At 38.1% G+C, this 15450-nt stretch overlaps 1 protein-coding gene across 2 annotated transcripts in view; it reads left to right on the forward strand.

The window, feature by feature from the left end:
• The window catches only part of LOC123866442 (protein sprouty), a 51500-nt gene that overhangs the window by 25898 nt on the left and 10152 nt on the right, over window positions 1–15450 (forward strand). For both annotated transcript variants that reach the window (XM_045908020.1, XM_045908018.1), the window contains exon 2: window positions 3131–3159. The gene's annotated coding sequence lies outside the window, so the exon portion shown is untranslated. The remainder of the gene's footprint in view (window positions 1–3130; window positions 3160–15450) is intronic.

The following is a 15450-nucleotide window of genomic DNA, read 5'->3' on the forward strand; positions in this document are numbered from 1 at the left end:
GTTCCTTTTTTTATAAAAGAAATGTTTGAAGAAAACTTAAAAAGTAGAAAACAGATGTCAAGCGTTCCTTTCACTATAAACACAAATTTCTTTATTGATAAAAGCTTTTAATAAGTTTACTGTCTTTACTCGTTCACAATGAATCTATCGGTTCAGAATTCTTTTTCTACTTTAGAGTTCCCTAATTTAGCAGCAATAAAAGTTTGTGTGGGAAACATTAAATCCTCAACCTCTTACAAATAATATTATTTAGGTGAATCTATTCGTTCAGCATTTCCTTCAACCGCTAAAGTGTCAAGTGGTATAAAGTGCCATGTGGTATAAAGTTTCAAGTGGTGTAAAGGGCCAATTGGTATAAAGTATCAAGTGGTATTAAAGTTTGCATTTCCGGTCATTAGATACATAAAAATTGATTTCAACGCGTGTGAAACCGCGCAATCTATTCTAGTCTTGCTAGTCTTACTTTTCTAACTTATTAAATGTGAAAGTTTGTGAAGATATTTGAATTTGTCGATGTTTGTCACTTAAACCCGCAAAATCGGCGGAACGGATTTGAAGGAAACGAATATATGGAAGCTATCTCCTGGATTAACACATAGGATACTTTAACTCATCAAAGCAAATGATTCTTATAGAATTTATAAAAAGCCTAAATCCCCGCGAACGTAGCCGCGAGGAAAAACTAGTCTGTATAAAAACTTGTTGTCCAAAGCGGGCGTACGAACCGGCCGGCCGAGATACTTGGTGCGATTAAAAATCGTTACAACTTCCGTTTGGGTCCGAGACTCGGAGCGAAGGCCCAGATAAAAAAGATAAATAAAAAAAATAACATAAAGATCGATACGGCGGGACGGCGCTACCTGTTTTTTTCACCGAGCTTAGAGTTCGAGGCAATTGGGCCGTTGGTGTCGCTTGGCCAACTTATTTATTATAGGTACTCACTCGTATATACATTCCACGGCTTGTAAAAACATAGGTGGATAGAATTAATTGAAACTGTTTGATAGACAAAGTGGTTACCCTTGCGGAAGTCTATGATACACAAGCGGGAAACCGAATATCCGTAAGAAATAGAAAATCTGTACCTACTTATTACTCTAATGATAATGAAAAAGATTCCAGCACTCATCGAAGGCTTACTCTATGTATAATGTTTTTGTGCGATTAGGCTATGCAAATGTTTACTGAACCAAGAATAAAATATACTTAGATGATCTACTTCTACTCTGTGTGACTCATAATATTTCACTTTTGCTTCGTAAAGTATTCCTAGATTCTGGAAATGTCAGAGGCAGAACCTAAGAACTCACTGGGCTAAGCCGTTTAAAATTTATTCTAATTATTATCATTCAAATAATGCCTATAGGTACCTAACTAGTTCTAATAGGCAACTTATAAAAAGAAACTTCATAGAAGTTGACCAGTTTTTCTGAGCATTTTATCTTCTTATTTACCTTAGATATTGAAGTCTAAGAAACATTATCTAGTGTCCACAACTATTATTGAACTCAACTGAACACAAGCAGTGACCTATGTTTCCGGTCATTAGTTTCTGCTGATTAATGAGCTGATGTACCTACCTTGTAAAATAGATTATCATTATTCATTACTTGCGTTGCGGCTTACAACGTCTACTGGCCCTGCTTTAAATCTTCCTAAGAGCCTCTTGTAATTTCTGATGGCTGTACCTAAAACAACAATTTATTGCCTCTCTAGCTTTTAAATTTAAGTGTAGTGTATTTTATTCTGATTATTATCGCGCTCTATACGGATTATTACGTGCTATCGAATGAGACGCTATAAACGTCATTAGATATTATAATGCGTTCGTCTTAAATGACACTCAAGAAACAAATTAATGATGCCATAAATACCCTCGCATTTGCATTTAAAAGTATAATGCTTTAATAAAACGATCGCGTCGAAGAAAGAGAGCTTAATGCTTAGACGACTGCTCATACTGAAAGGCTGCTTTGAAAGAATTTGCATCGAATGATGTCACGTATCCGGCTGCATCTTCTAGACGGACTACAAATCGAACGGGTTCGATATTTTTTACTTAATTGCAACCGGTAATAAATGATATTAGATTTGATATAAGACGTCGACGAGAGCGGAGGAGATCGGCAGCAATTTCACGAATGGTACGCCATGATAATTAAGTGTTCGAACGCGATGGTGTGTGCGTGGGCCCGGCCGAGGGGCGCGAGCGGGGCGCGGGGTGCGGGGCACGGGTGTGCGGGACGGGCGGGGGAAAGGCATATCAAGTCTAGTAACTATGCGGCGTAACTCCGGTAGCAGTGCAACAGGTCTGAGCGGGGACGCGCGGGCGCAGGCGCGGGACGGTAGGAAATCCTTTGCTCACGCGCGCACACAGACGAGTACACCCCAGTGTGCGCCATCCGGTTCTCTTTGCGCGTGCGCACCGTGTACACACAGCGCGCGCATGTGGGGGTGTCTATCGAGTCGATCTCGACATCGACTCGGACTGTTGCTTGCATGCAACTCATTGATTAACGCTATGAACGTGGAATTGTTTATTCATTCATGATGAATATTTTTATTTCAAATAAAAGTTTTTGTTGTCCGCTACCTGCAGGTTGACCTTCTTGAAACAGACTTGCAATATCGCTACAGCGTATGTAGATTCACTGACAATTTAAATATTCTCTCTACATAGATAATATATTTATGTACTGTACGTGTACACAAGCTGTTTATTCGTCCTTATGAAGCGTATTGCCATAACATGCGTTGATGTACGTTTATTATCACAAAATGTGCAGATTGCAGTCGTTACGTGGGAAAACAATTGTTTACCTCGTTTGTATTGACAGGCCTATCATTTAATTTCCCCTATACCTTCGTTTTAGTATCTAATTATTACATAGGTAAGTAGACTGTAGTTATACCTACTTCTACGTCTTAGGTTTTTATTTTTTAACTTCCCAATCATGAGATCACCTACCTATTAGAAATTAGATGCAAAATATTCCGTAATAATGTACCTACCTACCTATTCTCGCACTATAAAAATTAACACTCCTTTATATTAAAATACCTAGGTAGATAGGAACATAATAATATAATAGCCTTTTACGTACTAATTTGAATATTTTCTTTCTCACAGATTCATGCCGGTCCCCGAGTAAAATGTAGGTGAGTTATCATCCATGTAAATAAATATAAATATGTATCTACCTATCTATGGGGCAAATTCAGGTAAGTCCATTTAGGCTGTATGATAATTTGCCATAGGCAACAGCTTCCGGCAAATGATCGTGTGAGAATGGATTTCAAATTAGTGTAGTAACTCGTCGTAGAGATATTGTTAAGAAAGCATACCAGGTAATAAGTACTCGTAGTCGTAAGTGCATATGGTAGCTTTACGCTGGTTTTTACTAGGAATGTACGAGAATGAGTGGCAAAGGTTATCTCAGGTAAGTTCTGATGGAAACGGCAATAATAACCTTACCAACCGATCCTATTAGTGGGCTCTACACACATCCTCCGTCATGAATCTTCGAACATCCACGGTGGAAAGAAAGCCCTAATGTTGTACTTCTGACTCTTCACGGGCTTCTCTCTACAGTTTTATTATAACGCTTATTACTTATGTTATTATTTTAAGTATATTTTGTATTTTTAGATCTAAAACTAAGTCAAATATCGATTTTTTCAACGGCCAACAACAAAAACATAGCAAAATTATATTTCTTCACTTCAAATCGCTATTTTAGAGCAAGTTGAAAAGTTTGTGCGTAAATAAACTACCTATATAAAATTCAATATTGCAACTATCTTACAACATGGAGTCATACGGAGTCATAGTGACAAAAACGTTAGACTGAACCGGACTTTGAATGGATAGGTATAGAAACTATAGATTAATTTTGTTCACACATTGTTAACCTTACTTAAATGGAGTACTGGAACTCTGGTAGGTACTTATTAATCAAAGATTGCTTCATAATACGCGATAGGAATAATTAACTTCCATTACCGATACATCGATATTTATGGTTGTCATTTGTTTCAAAATATATTAATTCGACATTGATGTTTGATGACTGACAGTAAGAGTTCTAACAAGTGTAAATTAAAAATTTATAGCACCCCCGACAAGTGAAGGTTACAGTAACTAGAAAAGAGCTGATAACTTTCAAACGGCTAAACCAATTTTCTTGGATTATAGCTAACAACACTCTCGATTAAGCCACCTTTCAAACAAAATAAACTAAATTAAAATCGGTTCATTAGTTTAGGAGCTACGATGCCACAGACAGATATACAGATACAGACGTCAAACTTACAACACCCCTCCTTTTGGGTCGGGGGTTAAAAACATATCAAAAAGCCGTTTTTATTTATAACTAGTTGACCCAACAAACTATCCTGTCTAAATTTTGAAAATCCAAATTCCTTCCAGAATTAGTTTTCCATTAAATTCCCTATTCTCCCGATTTTTATTCCTGATAACTTTTCAATGACCATAAACAAAACAAAAAGGGATTACATAATATATCCATCATTTGAATCGTGAGTCTTGCATTCATACAAAAAGACTCAAAAAAAAAATACTTCAGGAAACTTTTTCAATTTTTCGTTCAATAAAACTCAGAAATTTTAAAACAAAAATAGGCAAACTGGTCCAGTTGTTCTCAAATCTCAAGTGATGTGCTTTTACCAATGAACAGCATTTGATTTCTACTCATATAGAAGATAGAAGATAATATCGGACTACTAGAGGAATCGGTGAAAATGAAAAGTTACTTCATGAATACCGGTGGATAATTAGATATTTTCCTCATTCCCCTTTTAAGTAAACTCAATATAAGCTGCGTCAGAAGCGGGAATTTTGTACCTATCTGGACTAGAAGATTATTGTAATTCCTGGTAAAAAAGTATCGTAAAATTATTTTATACTCATATAACACAATTTATGACTTCTTTATAGGTTCCTAGACTATGTTTCGGACGGTATGAATAATAATACCATCAGACATTTAGTATATTGTATTGTATCAATTGGCATAAATCATAAAGACCATGTTTCATGCGGTATGAAAATACTTTAGGTACGATCTACTTTTTTTACAGTTTTATATTCATACACACCACGACAGTAATGGCTGAATCTTAGGTACTTTCGTTACTATTGCCTACTTCCTTCTATTGTCTAATTTTGTAAAATTACTAAAACTAGAATTGGGCGGCATATACCTACCTACCTACCATAATGAGGTGTGACTTCGTCTAGCGTTTCGAGTGTCATAGGCTAGGTATATTATGTCATGAAAAATCCATTATGAGGGATATTACAAACAAAACAAGAAATCTTAGATACAGATATAGGGCCAAAATTAATAATAACATTATAATAAATCAATCAGTCGCAGCGAAATGGCAAAAGACGGGAGTTGGCCATATCCCTTAGAGATATGGCTAACTCCTGAGAGATGTTAAAACGACAACTCAATTAGACCATTTCACTAAACAAATCTAGGGATATCATAGAAAACTGAGCATAGTTTGCAACATACCCGTAATATTTCGATAGGTTACTCAACGACGTTGTTAATTATTTATTTTATTATTGCCTATCAAAAAGACATACAATTATTATTATTGACACATAACAACGTTGCATTGCAATTGCAACCTATCGACAGATAGGTTTCATTTTATTAATTTCGGATTGATAGACATTATCCTCGACACTGTCGTCCAGTGATGCGACCTGTACCACAACAACATAATGAGGCTGTAGCAATACTCTTCATCGATCGTATGTGGCAACTGTGAGGCGACGGCACGCCGGTAGGGCCGGTAGGTGCAGGTGTGGGCTCGGAATGTGCGTGTCCGCGTGTCGCAGGCGGTGCGTGGGCGGCGGTTCGCCCACGGCGCCGCACCTAGCCGCCGAGCCGCCGCCGGGTTTTGCGCACTGGGGCTTGCCGCACGCGTTTCACGCCGAGCTTATAAATCCATACTAATATCCATACTTAAATTATAAAATAATGCATAAGTGTGTCTGTCTGTCTGCTACCTTTTAAAGGCCCATCTGTTTAACAGGTTTATATGAAACATACAGAGGTAACTTACATCCCGGAAACTGACTAGGGAACTTTTTATCCCCGAAAACCAAAGAGTTCCCACGGCATTTGTAAAAACCTAAATTCACGCGGACATCATCTAGTGAACTTATAAATTAGCCTCCAAAAAGCTCGGGATGCTCAACAAAGCAAAGCGGTACTTTGCGTCCGCGCACAGGGAAGTCCGACCACATATTAAAATAAAATAAATAGATAAAAATGATCATTAATTATTATTATTATTTGCTAGAACATTGGTTAAGTAAAGGTGGAAGTATATAATATAGTCAGAGGCCATAACATTGGACTATATTAATAGAGTGCAAATATTTTACGAGAGAGAAAAACTAACCCAATACTACACAAATCTTCTAGAATATACCTATTGAAAATAAGTTTCACTCAGACACCAACGCATCTTCAGGACATGTACTTAGACTCCACTATGTGATTGTTGCAACTTGCATTGCTAACTCTGTACCAATGCCGGGGCGGGTCTGTTGTATTTTATATATTTATAACTACCTACCTAGTTCTCACAGACCAAGGTTAATTTTTGGAATAGATAGATTTTACTAAGATCGAATACGATAGTGCAGCGATCCGCAATATGCAGTGCGTTCAAACCTCTACTTGATAAATCGCTAATCACTTCTCCATACAAAGCATGTTGCCACCCGTTCTATGATTATCCACGGATGCCTTTTATATTGTATTTTATATGTATCTATATATTTTTATTATTTTATATCTAAATAAAAAAATGGTGGTTAGGACGTCCGCCTACTTACCTGCATGCCTAGAGTTCTCCATAGTATTCTCAAAGATGTGTGAAGTCCGTCAATCCATACCTTTACTTTATTTTTATCTATTTGTATAGAGATAGCTTGCATTCTAGAGACCGACATAAACTACTTTTTATCCCGGAAAATTTCTACGGAGTTTCTACAGAATTTTTAAAAACCTAAATCCACGCGGACGAAGTCGCGGCTGTTCTTTATACTTAGAGCCTTATAATATGTTTCGTGCAATATATTTTGCTAAAATCGTATAGCTTCACCTTTCCCAATCTTGCCTACTCCTAACCTTTTATTATAGTGGCATTTTTAGGGTTCCGTACCCGAATGATGCCAGCAGGACCCTATTACTAAAACTTCGCTGTCCGCACATCCGTCCGTCTGTTTGTCAGCGGGCTGCATCTCGTGAACCGTAATAAGTAGAGAGTTGAAATTTTCACAGAATGTATATTTCTGTAGCCGCTATAAGAATGGCACATGAAAATAAACATAAATAAAAAATTTATATCTTCTAGGATGGTATGGAACCCTTTGTGTGCGAGTCCAACTCGCACTTGACCGATTGTCCATAAGTAGATGAGTAATATAGAGAACACAATACCATTTATATTCCCATGCAAAACGAGGCTTGTTTCGGGTTTATTCGCAACTATGGTTCCCAAGAACAGTTTTAATTTGTGAGAACGTAAACTTAATAACCAAAAAGGGGTCTCTAATAGCACGTTGATGGTATTATGTTCGTAGAAGAAATTGATTATACGACTGCTATCACGCACGGCTCTGCCGAAATAAAAATCGGTCAAGTGCGAATCAGACTTGCACACGAAGGGTTCCTTACCATCGTACAAGAAATAACACTTTTTAATTTTCATGATAGACATTTTTATTATATTATTTGTTATAGGGACAATAACTACACGTTCTGTGAAAATTTCTACTCTCTACCTATTACGATTCCCGAGATCTGTAGGGAGTCAAGAAGGCACCCCAGGAAAGAACCATCGAGCAAGTAGGTACCGAACGGACGCCCTCCCGCGTTTCGGCCCATAATAGGTAGGTATAATCGCAAGGTTTGTGGAGCTATGGGAGGTGGTGGATTCCCGAGGTACAGTCCGCTGACAGACGGATGGACGGACTGACGGACAGCGGAGGCTTAGTAATAAGGGTCCCGTTGGCACCTTTCGGGTACGGAACTCTAAAAACTAACGCTCACAGCTGTAACGTGCTGTTATTATAATTTAGACAAAATTAATAAGTATTATACCTACCTAATAATATGTGCAGCTAAGTAGGTATAAGATGTACGGTCCCGCGGATTATTTTCATTTACAAAGAGAAAAAAAATCGAGAATTTGGGAGTACCTAATCAGAAAATATTAAAAAAGCCAGTCGGGCCTCGCAGTTTAAGGTTCCGTACATAATTTAGTTCTACGCTTGAAACTACTTTATGAATCATTCTTTTCAGTATTAAGTGTTTTAAATACAGAAGTAATGTAGTAGGTACATAATATGCTGAAATTTCATATTCCTAACTAGTTTAGTTCATGAGATAGACTCCACCACAAAATGACGCCATTCTTTTGGGATCTTTTATTTTATTCAAAATAAAAATAAATCAAAAATGTATCTTTGCAAGTAGGTAAATAGTTTCATCCGTACAAGAGCCTAATCAATTTCAATCACATTTAGTTTGTAACTTGTTGTGCGGACTCTACATCCTGGACGCACACGTCATAAGCTTGGAATTTTCTAATCACTTCGAAGTAAGATTTTGTCGTGGGTATTTTTTGTAAGAGAAAGGCGAGTTTTAAGGCGTCCATTAGATGATTAGACGAAATGTTTTGCTACTAGTTTTGCCGCAGTTACTACTACGACTAATATACATATTATACAGTATGGCATATTATTGTATATTGAATACTTGACAAGAGCAACCGCCGAGTTTCTTGCTGGTTTTTCTCGATAGGAACGGCATTCCTACGGCATTCAACGGCGGATCAGTGGTAGATTTTTTTGACGATTCAAAAGCACTTGTAAAAGTTTAATTGAATAAAAATACTTTGAATTTGAATTTGAATACATACCTTGTATGACAAATATCTGAATGGGTACTGGATATGTATCTAATTTGATTTTTTCCTTATGCATAGTTGCATTTATGCAAGATTGAGGGACTTGATTGTTTTCGACTCTTTCGTCTAATGGACCCCTAAATGTGCGTCAATTATTTTGACATGCGTCTTCATCATCATTTTCATGATCCCTATTCCCATGATGATATCGCTGGCCCACTACTGCGCACAGGCCTGCTCCTTTCGGAATGAGAAGGATTAAGGCATAGTTCGGCACGCTGGTCCAGGGCTGATTGGCAGATATCACACATTTCACACACTTGGATAACATTATGGGTACGTACTCTCAGGTATATGCTTATGCAGGTTTGCTCACAATGTTTTCAAGCAAGTGATATCTGATTGGTTTTAAAACGCAGATAACTCCGAAAAGTTTGAGGTGCGTGCCCGGGATCGAACCCTGGATCCCCCGACTAGGAGGTTAATCACTATAGGCAGTGGATTATAGATTGAATATAGAACTCTCTTAGAAAAAAAAACTAAAAAACTAAATTTGTTCCTTGTGAGTTGTTCTGACATAATATTTTGGGAGTTGGGTCATTGCTTTGAGAGTATCTGTGTCTGATTGTGTTGTGGGGTATTCGAACCGGTGATTAAGGTGGCTTCCTGCGTTTGCGGCCCGACTCGAATCGAGGTGACACTGCAAAGATACAGAGCAGAGAAAGGTATAGAGATATTATGCGAATTGCACCTCTATCGACAAAGTTATGAGCCGAGATCGCAGTTACATGTAGGCACACATACATACACGAGCTTTAGATTTGCAAAAGTGGCTCAGAGTCCGAAATTCGGTGAATCTTGACCTATGATAAAGTTATACTTTGTGTCTAGAAGGGGGAATCACCCCGGTTTACGACCAGTTAGTCGACTTGGCGTCTTTAAAGTTACGTAGCTCTTCAAAATATACCTTTTTAGCCATCGGTGTATATTTTTAGCCGAAATTATAACTTAGATGGATAAAAAAAAACAAAAAAAAATTGATTATTACACTTTATTTTTATTTTTATTATTCAAATACAAGCTAGCCCTTGACTGCAATCTCACCTGGTGGTAAGTCATGATGCACTCTAACATGGACGCGGGCTAACCTGGAAGGGGTATGGCAGACTTTGTAGGTACTCCTTTAGTTTCTACACGGCATCATACCGGAACGCCAAATCGCTCGGCGGCACGGCTTCAATTTTATTTATTAGTAAGTATAGAAGACACTTCAATTTTATTTATTAAACTATAGATAGTATAGATTAAGTTTTCCGCTACGCTCCAGTAAAAGCCTAGCGCTGTAAGCGCTAGCGAGCGGAGTGGCGGGCGGACGCGGACGCGACGGCCTCACGGAAGGTCGACACTCGACCGCCGCCTCCCGCGCCTCGCCTGCGCCCTCACTCGACCGCTACGTGGAATTTATGTAATTGCCTTCAATTAAAACGAGAATTTCATCCAGCGCATGTTCCATCTTCGCGTGACAGACGTGACTTTGGATTTATCGCTGACAAATTCGTTAGATCGATGCCGAGTGCTTTATCGCGCTGGTCACGCGGACGAATATTCGCCACCTACTTACTACACACATATCCGCCGCTAAATCCACATGGACATGGAAGGTCACCGTCGATGAGTGCGTGCCATGAATGGAGTGAGTCGTGCGCGACAGCGGCCATTCAACGAGGTCCTTCATTCTAGCTTTTGTCTTACGTAACGCCTGCTTATGTACCTACTACCTATGTCTATCTACAACTATAATGCTAACATTAACAATTAATGTACCTTTTATTGCAAACGATCTATCATATTTTTTTTTTTGGGAGGCGTAATTCGTAAACATTATCATCATGATCATCCAATTTTCGGTTCCCTACTGAGCACGGTTCTCAACTCAGAATGAGTAGGGTTTAGCGATAGTTTACCACGCTGGCCAAGTGCGAATTGGCAGACTTCACAAACCTTTGAGAACGTCATAAGCATCATTGTATAGTAAGTAGGTACTTAGTACTTACTGTCAGGCATTTATTTTCCTCACAATGATTCCCTTCACCGATAAAGCAAGTGATATTTAAGTACTTAATTGCTTAAAACGCATATAACTCCGACAGGTTAGAGACGCGTGCCTAGGTTCGTACCCCCGACCCCCGGACTCGGAGGCCGACTTGTTACCCACTAGGCTATCACCGATTCACCGCTCGCTATAAATTCGTAAACACTCATTTTAAATTTTGCGTGTATAAAATAGAGCGTGTTTTTAACTCGTCGTCAGTTACTTCATCAACACATTTTCTAAAGCAATGTACAGACCTACATCACAACGCGCCGTATATCAGAATTTATGACTTTTATGAGATATCTACTACTCGCATCCGTTTCATCATAAAAACATACCATAAGTACTATTTTTTCGCCTTATTTCCTGCTCACATTTAAACATAATATCATGTGTTAATTTGTCATGTTACCACACATGTTTACAAGCCGAACGTCGCAAAAAATTTAGTATCCGCGAAAACCGGCGCGACGCGCTGTACCTACAATATGTTGTTTTTATTTATTTCTAAGAAACAGAGTTCGCAGAAGTTCTGAGGCTCGGATAACGAACTCTTTATAATTTTATCATTGGATCAACACACGACGTAATATGTTTACTTAGATAGTCTAAATAGTCTATATGCGTTTCCTTTATCTATCCAACATCCGGCACAATACGCCCACGACTTTTCAGTACTGGCACGTAGTTATCACACGGTTTCGGTTCACATTGAGATAGTGATTCGAAACAAACAGCTCTCTTATGAACTGCTTATCGGCTCTTGTGCTCGCGAAAGATAATAATTGGTGTTCAAAACAATACTATTTATCGCTGTTAAGTAAGCAGGCTGGTTATTTCGTAATATCGCTACCCGTGTTGATATAAACGTTAATAAAACGACCCCGCTTAGTTATATTCATATTTAAAAAAGTATTACGAATAAAATGATACCTACTGATAACGCGGTTTGACTCTACATTCTAGAAGGAAGTTCAAAGATAACGCAATATTTTCAGAAAACGGTTGGATGATAACTGCTAGCTAGCGCCACAAAAAGCTGATTAATTATTTATTATTTATTACTAGATGATACCCGCGACTCCGTCCGCGTGGGTTTAGGTTTTTAAAAATCCCCTGGGAATTATTTGCTTAAATAATTTCCGGGATAAAAAGTTGCCGAAGTCAATTTCCGGGGCGTAAGCTACCTTGGTTGCGCCCTAGCCGTGAAAACTTAGCAGACAGACAGACACACTTTCGCATTTATAATATTACCTGTATGGAATTAGTATGGGTTGGGTTACTTATTTTATAAAAACATATTTTTAAATAATGTATCTTTCTGACTCGCTAACTCAAGGCTTTTGAAGTTGGCATAGTTCTACCCTAGCAAAGAGTGCGTTATGTTATAGCCTAGGTTGGAATCCTGGCATTTAGGAAACTTAAAATAGGTAGTTCTAGGCAAGAAAAGTCGGTACTAAGCAAAAGTTAGTAGCTTAACTACAAAACCCCTTTTATTTATATTATTACACATTTTATAATTTATTACGAATAAAATTAATACATATAATAATAAGGCGGATACCCATATACGTAATACTACCCGATAACCAAAAAAGTGCGGGTCTCGGACTTTTTTTGCTATCGTATCGAGTGGGGTGTCAAAATGAAAGAGGACGAAGTTCTGAGTTTACAATTAATATACCTAAATATAATACCTAGTAGGTTTAATATATTAAAATTTAAAATACATAAATACACCAAGGGACAGTAAAATTTATATTTTATCGTTGTATTATCAAGAGGATTAGTTGGGTTTTAGTTTTGAACTGTATCTTTTGCCTTGTCTACACTTAATATTATAAAGAGGAAACCTTTGTATTTTTGTATGTTTGTATTGAATAGGCTCAAAAACTACTGGACCGATTTCAAAATTTCTTTTACCATTACTTATCTGAGGGATTCTTCCGAATCCGTATAGGCTATATTTTATCCCGGAAAATAGATAGGAGTTTTCGTGGTAGTGTCCACCCGTGCGAAGCCGGGGTGGGTCGCTAGTATTGTCATAATCTACTCATTGTACGCAGCTAAAGTTGCGTGTAAAAGCCAGCGTGCAGTGTGCACGTACTCATAAAGCAGTCGATAGTCGATAGGATCGGCGCGGTGGCGGTTGCGCGGGCGCAGGCGAGGCGGATGGAAAGTGCGGCGGAGGCGCAGGCTTCCGCTCGCGACCGCGCCGCCTCCAGAATAACAAACGAAACCTGATTTCTATCGAACCCACGTTTATGCTCAGCTCGCTTCACAATCACAACACTTTTTAAGCGACTTTGTAAACCGAGCTTCTGTTTTCAATTAATTACTTTAGAGGTAGGTTGTGTCGACATGGCAATCGAGGTATGATGTGAATCGTGCAGGGGGGACGGAAATATTATTGTTATAAATACATAGATAAGCATATGGAAAAGAAGCTTTGTCCAGAATAAAATCCGAATCAATATCAGTAGGATCACGTGAACACAATTCAAATCGAGTGTTCGTACTTAGCCGATGTTAGTACGAGATCATTTGATTTTGATTGTACCTACTGATGAATAAAATATTACATAAAAAAATGTATTATAATAATTTCTACTCTCATTTTGTTGCGAGAAGTAGCTTGAACTATTATTAGAACATAGTGACGTTGAACGGAAAAATGATCTGTACCAAATAGATAATGCTCGCGACTTCATCTGATTTTCTTTGATTTTCCAAAACCAAAAGTAACTTATCCTTCTCCGGGATGCAAACTATCTCTGTATGAAATTTCGTCAATATCGGTTAAGCGGATAGGCTGTGAAAAGATAGCGGACCGGACACACAGACAGACGCATCTTTCGAACTAATATTGAGTAGTATGGATTATTATGGAAATATCCCTCGACAGAAACACAAGAGGTTATTTCTTCATTGTACGATTTCCCGAATGTTACCTTCAGCATTCTGTGAAGAGCCTTGTGTAGCACTTCAATTGCAAGTTAGTGGTGTTGTTTTCACTTGCTATACCTATTTAGGCCACCCATTGTTCCTGCAGGGCGTCGCATTTCGTATCGGGCCTGTATTGAGTCATATACCCTCATAAGTATCTTGTACCTACTCATTGTTAGACGGTATTGTAAAATCATAAACAAAGGAATACCTGTAATCACTTGTAGGTACATACCATTAATATTGTTTGTATGAATAAAAAGGGTCGTATTAGTAACTCATTGATATTCATATTAATAATCATTCTTTGGAGTCCTTGTCATTCTAAAGTGATGTAGGAAACTCAAGCATTCTCCTTCAGGAAAAACTAGCCTCGAGTGTCGTGTCAAAGGTCACCTAAATGGTTATCATGAATTCTCAGTAAGGTATCAAAAAACTTTAATACAAAAAAAACGGTCATGCGCGAGTCAGACTCACACACGAACGCACGAGATATACCTACCTACCTAAGTATAACTCTTTTATGTAGAACACATTTTAATTTTTTTTTGTGATGTAATCACAAATTCAAGGTTTTCGGATTTTTTCATTTACTTGTGCTATAAGACCTACCTACCTGCCTCATGATTCTAGGACCTAGGTCAACATGAAGTACCTTGTAGGTTTTCTTGACAGACATGACAGACAGATATACAGACAGACAACAGAGTGATCCTATAAGGGTTATTTTTTCCTTTTGAGGTACGGAACCCTAAAAAACGATTAAAGGCTCCTTAGTCCTTACCATCGTACAAGATATGTATTTATAACACTATTTAGTTATCATTGATTTAGGAGTTAGAGAGAAGTCTTCCAACTCAAGTAAAACCGCTATTTTGGCGCTCATTACTTTGCACTTTTGCCGAAAAACTTGTGATTCCGTTTCAGACAATTTATTGAACAAGTACTTAGGTAGGTAACTATTAAAGTTACCAACATCACTACATAAATCACAATAGGTATGTACTTACAAAATTATTTGTAGAAAGACTGACTGTTTGTAGATAAACCATAAATAAACTGAATCTCTACTAAACATTCTTATCAACTTTTCTGCTCTTGGCTTTTGCTTCGTATCAGCTGCTACAGGCAGTCCAGGTCAAGTAAGAGCCTCAACCAGTGGTAGCTGGTAGCTAGAGACGGTGCAACTTGTGGCACATCGCTTCATGAGACACGGTAAAGGCATATTTTGCCGGTTTTCTTGAGATTTTGTTGAGTGTCAACTGTAGATCAGGCGTATCCATTTGGGCAGGGTAGAGGTAGTGCTTAAATATGTAGATAAGAATTAGGAGGCTACTGTATGCAAAAATTTGCCACGCTCAAAACTATTTCCCCCGCATTTTTGTACTAGCGGATGTTCGACCGTTAATGTAACAAAAAATGCGCCGACCCGGATGCAGTTCTTTAAA

The sequence above is a fragment of the Maniola jurtina genome, chromosome 6 (genome assembly GCF_905333055.1).
Source record: "Maniola jurtina chromosome 6, ilManJurt1.1, whole genome shotgun sequence".
Taxonomy (NCBI): Eukaryota; Metazoa; Arthropoda; class Insecta; order Lepidoptera; family Nymphalidae; genus Maniola; species Maniola jurtina.